The sequence below is a fragment of the Pinus tabuliformis genome, chromosome J, assembly GCF_031772625.1.
Source record: "Pinus tabuliformis cultivar Carrire ecotype Pingquan chromosome J, CPIR1, whole genome shotgun sequence".
Lineage (NCBI taxonomy): Eukaryota > Viridiplantae > Streptophyta > Pinopsida > Pinales > Pinaceae > Pinus > Pinus tabuliformis.
The window spans coordinates 1,249,989,345-1,250,000,166 of NC_142295.1; the positions used below are offsets into that span (position 1 = coordinate 1,249,989,345).

The 10,822-nt window shown below is 29.6% G+C and overlaps 1 pseudogene; it reads left to right on the forward strand.

Annotated features, from left to right (window-relative positions):
- The first annotated feature begins 649 nt into the window (after positions 1-649).
- On the forward strand, positions 650-2,606 carry LOC149231740 (uncharacterized; annotated as a pseudogene).
- The last annotated feature ends 8,216 nt before the right edge of the window (positions 2,607-10,822 follow it).

The window sequence follows — 10,822 nt, forward strand, 5'->3', positions numbered from 1 at the left end:
ATAGTTATTGAAATTTTGTTATATAAAAAATAAAAAATAATTATATTAGAAAACCATATTTAAAAATAAAATAAAAAATGTTGCTGACCACTAAAACGAATAAATTACAATACACTCTTTTCGGAAAATAAGTTAAATAAAATAAATAAACCAAATAATTTTTTTTAGTGAGATTTTACAGTAGTAATTAGTCTCACATCCGTGGGCACACAGTTATTAACTCACTAATAGTCAGCACACAGTTATTAACTCGCTTACAAATCACTATTCGTCGGCACACAGTTACAAGTTCCTTTTATAAATCACTATTACTCAAAACACTTCTTCAAAGTGGGACCCGCACGAGCTTCGCAGATTGAAGCAGAAAGGTAAGGACACGGGGCAGGTGTTGCCAAGTCAACACAATTCTGTGTACGTGGCAGACGGTTCGAGGTTTGACGAGAAGATAAAGCTGGTGAAAGCAATGGTGAGGTGTGTATACAGAATAAGTTTCGGAAACAACAGCCATTAGAACACGACTTCAACACTCCACTTCACAATTCGATGGATTTTTGTCTTTTGCTTGCGTGCGATTCCTTCACCTTCAAGTTACCCGCGCGAATTTTACTACTGAAATCAATTTAATCTCCGTCTCCTATGTCCCAATTAAACTGTGACCAGGTTGCATTTCTTGATTTTAATTAAACTATCGCCAGCTTGCATTTCTTGATTTTCGGATTTACTTTAGTTGCAGTCCGTGATTGCATGAAGAAGCTCAGAGTTATAACGAGTGTGGATTGTTTAAATTCTCAGTCCACTGGTTTACTGATTTAGATTTTCTGTGTATGGAGATAGGAAGCTAAGTATTGAAAGTGCAATAGAGTTTACAGCTTGATCACAGAGGATATATCATATCCCACCTCTAGGATGTTCAAGAAACAAGAAGGAGAGCGCCCATCGAGTTACTTGTGCAAGATTTGCAGCAAGAACTTCGTCTCAGGAAGAGCTCTTGGAGGTCACATGAAAGCCCACGCCCACGCCCACTCCCCCGAGCCCGCCTTCATCGCTGCAGACACGCTCACCGAAACTGAATGTCGGAAGAGGGCCAGAGCTTCGGATCGAATATCAATCGAGAAGGAGAATAATGATGAGGGATTGGGTAGTAATGGGAGTAATCTAATGGATGCTCTGCGAAGGAATCCCAAGAGCAATGGGCGGGATCCAGATCGGGACTCCTCGTGTCTGTTGGGTCAAGGGTTCGATTCCAAACCCCTCGATTCTTCCATATTTTCAGGTGATCTGCATGGGAAAAAATTCAGTTCATCGAAAGGGCTGTTTGGTCACATGAAAGTCCCACTCTGGAATCCATCAAGATAGTGGTGATGCCCGATCACAGAAACAAGAAACCCAAGACGAAGAAAAACAAAGAAGTGAAAATGAAGTTGAGATTGAAACCGATCACTCAGGTGAAAATTCAAGCAGGTTTAATAAGCGAATGGAGGGATGGGGCTGCAAGAAACCCAGGTATGCGCTCCATGAGCATTTTGTTTCTGAAACCAATAATGAAGAAAAGGCCATGGCAAAGTCTCTTGTAATTCTTGCAAGGGTAGCAAACGCTGCTCAAAACCCACAATTCCAAGCGGCGGCCAAGGAGACTGGATCAGGTGACCTCAAGCATCCCAACACTGGTTCCCAGTTTTTGAAATGCATCAGGAAGAAACAGAAATTTAAGAAAATTGTTGGAAACGCTGGTCCTTATGGTGATGGCGAGAGTAAGAAGGCCATGTACAAATGCACCACTTGCAATAAGTCTTTTGATGGCCCTCAGGCTCTAGGAGGCCACAGGTCTAGCCACAATAAGGTCAAGCGCTGTTTCTCGCAGATACAGGCGAAGGCGACCCTAGAGGAGACTAAGGATTCTTGTGTCAAAGCAAGGCATGAAAGGAGCACAAATGAGGCTGCTGACTTTTCAAGCAAGAAGACTCCAAGGGTCCATGAATGCTCAATCTGTCACAGAGTCTTTTCTTCGGGTCAGGCTTTGGGAGGTCACAAGAGACGCCATCGGAGTGATGCTGGAGCTTCTGATACTGTTAGTGCCCTTTCTAGCAACAGGGACACCCCTATGCAGCAGCAGCAGATGCCTGAAAGAGTGAAGCTGTTGGACCTAAACTTGCCTGCCCCTGATGATAATTATTGTGATGCTGGCAACCTCAATAATTTGGGGAGTAATGTCGTGGATTCTCAGGTTAGTTTTGACGCCCAAACCCGCAGCCCTCCTCACCGGCGGTCTTGGTTGACGGTCATGAGCAACACGAAACAGGGACTGGTCTTGTCCAGTAACCAGTCCTGCACATTGAAAAATGAGGAAGCAGATGGCATGGTAGGAAAATAAATTTTATTTGGCGGAGGATGTGATTCAGAGTTCCCAGTGAGGGCAAAATGTTGGTTGCAATAGTAAGCCACACAATTGTCCCTAGTTAATTCATTCCTACACGTTCTTTACAGTTTCACTATTGTTCACTGAGCTTTCAAGCATCGCACGGGACAATGATACTTTGATATATCAACGATAACAACAATGCTTCAGTCTTTTCTTTTTATCCAAAGTAATAAGAAGTTTAAGTTTATGACACTCAAGGTGGTTTACTTTTGGTCTTTTTATTATTTTATTTTAATAGGAATTCTCTATCAAAAGTTTGTAGGTCAATTTCTTTACAAAATTTTAATATTATTATCTGGAATCAATGATGCTGTTATATTGATATTGTCTCAGCTATATATCAATGTATGGAGCTTTCAGTAATAAAAAAAAAATTTATCTCTAAATTCATGTTATGTTTGTGTAATTATTTCATTATAAATAAATATAAATTAATAGATGGAGTTTTTAATAATAAATATTTTGTGTTTTTAAATTTATGTTAGGTTTGTATATTTTATGTTTGTTTAATTATTTTATTATAAATGAAAAAAAAGTTATATTTTGTTGGTTAAGGTTTTTTATTATAGCTTAAGGTGGATGAGGATTTGTTGATTTTTTGATTGATTTTATTACAACTTAAGGTGGATGAGGATTTGTTGATTTTTTTTATTTTTTTTTTTATTTATGACTTAGATTGATTCTCAAGGGAATATGCTGAGCAATATTTATCAATGACTATAGTGGAACAGAGTTTGTTAGGTTGCATTGACTTTTAACAAATTAAAAAGATTAGATTTGTGCCACATGACTCTTGTCCACCAATTTCCTAGGATTTGAGATTATTTCAATTCTAATAAGTGCATATTCTAATTAAATGAGGAAATTAATCTATAAGCAAATTTTATTTAACAAAAGGTCCATTTTACAATAAGATGTGTAATTCTTTTTTTTTCTCAAGTTAACTTGGATACCTTCCTATGGATTTGAGATTATTCCAATTCTAATAAGTTCATATTATAATTAGATGAAGAAATTAATATATAAGTAAATTTTAATTTCAAAAATGGTCCATTTTACAATAAGATGTGTAATTCTTTTTTTTTTCTCAAATTAAAGTTGACCCATAACTTTTGTATACATGGTTTATCAGATAAATATGTACATTAGTAAACTATTCTTTGTCTTGTAATAGTTTTTTATTATAATATTTTTTTTAATTATATTTATAAAGATTTTGACCATATTATATATATACTATCCAATTTATTCAATTCTAAAAAAGCATAAAATAAAACCTCATATAAATAAATATAAGGAATCCATCTTCTCATAACAATAAATAATACATCATTAAAAACCATATTATTATAGTTTCACATTTACCTAATTTAATTATAAATTTATTATTATTCATAACCATTTATCATATTATTAAAAAAATCACTGGTTTTTCTTTTCTCCTTCCTATAAAATAGTCACTCTTCATAATTCTTATTTCATTCCACAATGTGTGATTTGCTCAAACAAAATAAATACCTATTAACATTTACCAACAACTTAACTAACTATATTAATGATATTTAAATTTAATTATCTCAACTAACCTCTTATCACTACTCTGTCAAATATCTCTAATTTCCTGGTGGTTAACCACTGTTCAAAGACGTAGATTTGTGCTCTGTCAGATATCTCTAAATTCCCGGTGATTAACCTAATTGATTATATCCAGAGGTTCTGTTTACTGAACTCGTATTTAATTATGAATAATTTTGAATTATATTGAAGACTAATAAACAGTGACTTAAGTATATATAAATACAGTGTTTATAAAGACAATCCCTTGAGTTATTCTTAAAATTATGATATAGGATTTTTAAGATATATAAACAAAATAACGTTATTCCTTATTTGTTTATTTATTTATAACCGAACAATACTTCCATAATAATTTATCTCTTAATAAAACAAATAAAATATAACCATTCAAAGACATTTAAATAATATATCTTTTAAATGAGTGCACCATTTTATATAACTTAAACCTCTGTATTAAAGTAAACTCCTATGATAATAGTATCCTTCTTACTATCTTTTCATATTGTGAGTATTATTTAAATCCATATAACTAACTCAACTAATATGTTTTATCCTGTGCTGTAGGAGACCAACGAATGACGGTTTATTTGGAAGATGAGGGGGCGTAGGCCACCACGCTCAAAAAGCGGGCACGCATAATACGTCAGGCCGTACCGGGCACGCATAATAAGTCATGCGGTAGTTTAATTAGCGGAAGAATTGCCCTGAAAGTTATGGAAATTTCGGTTATTTTTAGAAAAATTTTAGCAAGGATTTTTGTAAATTCAAGTTATTGTTGTTAAATTTCAATATTTTAGGTGTCTCAAACGTTTTTTTATGAGAATCCATTTTTACCATCAAAAACACAAATCAAACACTACCTCTACAAAAAAATTTAAGATTTTTTACCAAAATTCTCACCACTTTTATTTTAACCACACTTTTAGTCGTCCAAACAATTCTTCCACGTGGATAAACAACTCCCCATACCATCATACTTAGAGTTGTTACGATGCTTTCCACGACTTTCATATTACGAAGTTGATCCCCACACCACGCATGACACAAATCATTCTTCCAGTTGTGATAATGCTTTTCCACCACTTCAACACTTAGTTTGCACTCAGATATTGTTTGTTTCTCAGTGCTGTTTATATTTTATTTATAATTTTTTAATTAAATTTTTGTTATAGTATGTGTTTTTATTTGATCGTAATAATAAATCATATTTGTTGGTTAACATATTGGTTCAATTTTTCCCTGATGTAATTTTTACTAAAAATAAAAAAATTAATTTATAATGGATCACGAAAATTAAAATTCAAAAATTAAATTATTTTAAATTTAAAAAATATAAATAGTAAATTTGATTTTTTTATTTAATTAATATATAATAAATTTATAGTTTTATTATATTTATTAATTTTTTAAAATTTATTATTAAAATTATAATATTATTAATTTAGATAACTAATGTGATTTAAATTAAAAATATTGATTTATTAATTTATTAATTATTTTAAATAATAATAATAAAACATGTTATTGTGAATTTAAATAGTTCATATAATAAAAGAATTTCTAATTAAATAAATTTATTTTTTACATTAATATTAATATTAAAATATATAATATAATTATAATTAAATTCTATTTAAATTATTCTATATCCTATCATTCTTAAATATAGAATAATTAATATAGTTATGATAATATATTATTCTTTATGTGAAAATTTCATATATGTAATTTTATATTTTTTTTTAAAATAGGTTTATATTTATAATTTTTATTTTTTAAATGATAAAAATATTAAATTTTTGAAATTTTTATCTTTAAATTTAACATAATACAATGTTTAATTTTTACATAAAATGATATTTAAATTTTAGTTATAATTTTATTAATTAGAATTTGGTTTTAATTATAATATTATTAAACAAAATTATCACGTAAATAGACTAATTCAAATAATTTGATAAATATTCATTTTACTTTGAAACTCTTACTAACTTATCTATTGTCTTAAATTTAAAAAAACTATATTTTCTATCAAATAAACTATATTTTCCATTAAATAACTCTAGAGCATACAATACCATATTATTATATTAAACCACTTACAACTTAAATTGTTTTGATGTTATTATACATATTTATATGTTATGTAGTTTAGCTCTCACATTTATATGCTCTTGTTGTACCCTATTAACTAGTGATTGAACTTATATATTTCTATCTTTACTGGACAAGTGGGCTACCTATCTAGCATTAGCATTGTCATTCTCACTCAATCTTAATAAGTGATGTTCTAGTTGAACTTATTACTAATTTTTAGTCGACAAGAAGTAACTAAATATTTTAATGCTTATGATTTTAATTTATATATATATATTTTTAAAATTAAATGTTGAAATGAGAAAATCAAATACATAAATATCCATTTAAATATGAAAATATACATAACTAGCAATTGCACCAGATGTTGTAAAGGAAACTTCGTAAGGCATAAATTTTGTAATCCTCATATATAAAAAATTCAATGCAAACAAAATTTAAAAAAATAAAGGACATACTTAACATTTTATCATTAAAAATATCTTCTGCATTCTAAGTGAATTTATTATATTTTATCATTTTTTTTATGAAGAACATGTCATATTGAATTATATATATATTTTTATAAAAATAAGGAAATGATTGGTAAGTATTACATTAAAATTATCATTGAACCATAGTTACCAAATGAATTCAATACAAATTCGAAATTCGACTATGTAAAATTCAATGCAGGATTCGAGAATATACATCTTATAAAGATTAACACATTGTTATTTTTTTCAAAATTTTAAAAAATTAAAATGAATCTTTCTTCACTAGGATATCTATTTATTTATTTCAAACATGAACTTTTTCTATCTATAATCTAGAAAGTGTGAAAAACAAAATGTATCAAATTTATTAGTATTGCAAATTAAGAAAACATGCAAATCAAATCTAGGAACATGAATAACAAAAACTCAAACTTGAATTCAATGTAAAGAAATTAGATATTAACTATTAAAAGTAAACTTCAAGTAATTAGAATATACTAAAAAAAACCAATCACTATACTTTTAAGATCTAAATTTATTCAACAATAAATCTGAAGATCAATTTTTGTAATAAATCACAAAAAAAAAATAACCCCTTTTTCTTTAATTTAAATTTCACACCAGCAATTTCTTAAACAACTATGGTCTTATCTCATAATAGCTATCATCAATATGGAAAAAGATATTTTAAAGTTTTTAGAAATTCTAAATATGTGCCCTTCTCTGTAACTTTTAATACTAATGATATTATTTTTTGTAATCATATATTATTAAATAGAACATGTATAATCTCTATAACAATTTTTAATATATAAATCATTGTTTTTTCAATTTTTGATTTATTAATAGACCCAAACTTATAAAGTCATCCCGAAACAAGTCACTCTGAAAGCGGTGAATACCCCGCTAGATGGATGTTTTCGTGTACCTATTTTACCCTAATAACTAATAAAAATTTATTTGAAAATATGTTACTTTGTTACTTTCCTACTTTTTAGTTGATTCTTTTATTAACAAATTTGCTATTAAATTTTGCTTGAAAATTTAAATACCTTAACTATTAATAATCTATATAATTATAAGTTATTAATAAAAAATGATTTGAAAATCAGTGACTTTCTTATTTTTGGTCTACAACAGTGACCCTCACAATTCTTTAAAGAAAAAATAGAAATGGCCTGATAGAACAGAGACCAGATGAGATGTGAGAAATGGGAAATGCATTCACATATAGCTCTAGCTCTTCAAAGGAAATAACTTACAGCTCTTCGAAGGAAATAAATTTTAACCATTGAATGCAAATATTACATAGTAACAAAATAATTATGGGCCACTTTCTTAACTAGCCTACATGCCGCAAAATGACGATTTCTTAACCAGGATCCTTCTGTGTTGCATGCTTCTCATGCTGCACATGACAAACCACAACAATTTATCAGATTTCATTACTCTATTGACACCATCAGAACATAACATACTATTGAAAATAAAAAGAGAGATGTTGTAAAGATAGTACCAATGCAAAGGCTCTGGTAGCTACTGTTGCTAGTCCACCCAATTCCTCCATATGTTTATGATGCTTCTCCTCTTTTTTTCCTTCTCATACTCATCAACATTGCCAGTAGCATAGACATAGGCGCTCTCAATCACCTGTTCACCCCCTTCTTCCTTGTGGTGGAAGAGATGGTGGTGGTGTTTTTCCTGAGACATCTTCTTTAAACCGCAGACTACAGTGACCCTCACAATTCTTTAAAGAAAAGAAAAAAAGAAATGGCCTAATAATATATTTGCGACAACACAAATTGTAGGTACACCTCCCACTCTACAACATTGTGCCAAGCTATAGGTCTGCTCTGTCAAACTATAAGGGGCAACGTCCTGCTCCCCAACAAAGAGATTGGGACTCTTCACAGTTTTATAGAGAATATTGGGGAGGCACTCTCACTGAAATTTGTGGAAAGACTATGACAGGTAACGTAAATGCAGTTATTTTCAGAGGAAATCGACGTCTTGAATAAGATCGCAACTGATTAATAACTGTCCAAAATAAATCTAATGGTCTAGACTATTTTAATCGTCTAACATTCAGATCAACGGTTCATGAAGTTACAAGTGGCCTGGGAGGAGAGTCACTTTCAGAGGGAATGCCTTACGGCGTAAATATTCACATATTACCTGTTAATTGCTTAAAAGATGGGAGATGGCTCTAAATTTTCCAAAAGAAAATTCCATAATGATTGAAGAATTGATTTTAGCCACGGTACTTGAGGCTTTATTAAAAAAAATATCATGTCTTTAAATAGACTAATTAAAATAATTTGATAAATACTCATTTTACTTTGAAACTCTCACTAACTTATCTACTGTCTTAAATTTTGGGAAACTATATTTTCCATTAAATAAATCTAGAGAATACAATACCATATTATTATATTAAACCACTTACAACTTAAATTCTACTAAAATGTTTTGATGTTATCATACATATTTATATGTTATGTATGTTGGGCCTCGCATTTATATGCTCTTGTTGTACCATATTAACTAGTGATTGAACTTATATATTTCTATCTTTACTAGACAAGTGGGCTACCTATCTAGCCTTAGCATTGTCACTATGGCTCAATCTTAATAAGTGATGTTCTAGTTGAAATTATTATTAATTCTTAGTTGACAAGAAGTAACAAAATATTTTAATACTTATGATTTTAATTTTTATATATTTTCTTAGAATTTATGTTGAAATGAAAAAAATAAATACTTAAATATCCATTTAAATATGAAAATATACATAAATATTCACATTTTACCTATTAATTGCTTAAAAGATGGGAGATGGCTCTTAATTTTCCAAAATAAAATGCCACAATGATTGAAGAATTAATTTTAGTCAGTGTACTTAAGGCTTTCAAGTTGATTGGTTTCAATAGAGAAATTATGAGCCATGGACATCATTGATAACTTTTCACTTTATCATACAATAATCTCTATCAACTTAATGAAATTTTATCATTATTGAAAACTGGTAGAATCAATTATTGCTAATAGCTTAAAGTATTTCCATTGTTTTATTATTTTAAGTAGTCTTCTTATTATTTGGAGCAGTGGTTACTATTGCTAGTTGATTTATATGTGTCTAGGGGGGATTTCTTTGTTTGAGTCTAAAATCTTAGATACATGGGATCTCTTTATGCCACTTGAGTCCTTTTCCATAGGAATCTCCACGTTATACTGCTCTAGTACCATGTTTTCTTTTTATTCAATAACCTTATGAGTTGTCATCAGAAATTTGGATTTATCCCCTTCTTCATCATTTGATTTGCCATTCGAATGAGAAGATACATACATACATATCACAATATGTCAAGATATTTGCTTTCAATATTCTATGTTCTTCTATTTAAGAGATTAAAAAATAGTGATCGATTATAAAATTAAGTTTAATGATTAAACATGAATCATGGATTTTCTATACAAAGAGAGATTTTTTTTTTATAAATAAAATATTAAAAATTGAAATATATTTATTTTAAAAATTTCAATAAATAAAATTTTACTAATGTAAGAAAATATTCTTCATTCTTAAACACTACAATTGGTATTTAAAATAATTGCTTGATACATGGCATTAAATCTATAGAAATGCTTGAAATTGATTCTTGGATTTTTTTCCAATGTTTTGAACAAATCAAAAAAAAAAAAAAAACTAGTGAAACATTGTATGTTTTCTTTCTAAATGCTTCATATCGATTTGAAATAGAAGGTAATTCCAATGTAGTTGGTTATGCAGTGGTAGGGATTATAGAATAAGTCACCTTAATACGCAGAGTACCAGGTTATATTTATGTTAGTTGTAGATTTTGGAATCTCAAATATTTTGGAAATTTGATGGACATGAGTGAAGTCAACTAATTGACTTCACTCATGTCCATTAGATTTCTAAATTATTCTGGAATCTAAAATTGCTTAAGTGAACATAGAGACTATTTTTCCCCATGGAGACAAGCCAACCTTCTAGAAAATACCTTTCTTTTCATATCGCTCTTCTCTTCATATCTTAGACTTAAACCAAAAAACATCCCACTGGTTCACAGGCCAACTAGGTTGCAGCCTAGGCCCTTTTATATTCCATGGTCATTGATTTATTCTCATTAACAAATAATGATTTCCATGGCCTTTAGGAAATTATTGTTTCTTTCGAAATAGTGCATAATTTCCTTACCAGATAAATCTAGAGGTCGATGCCAAAAAG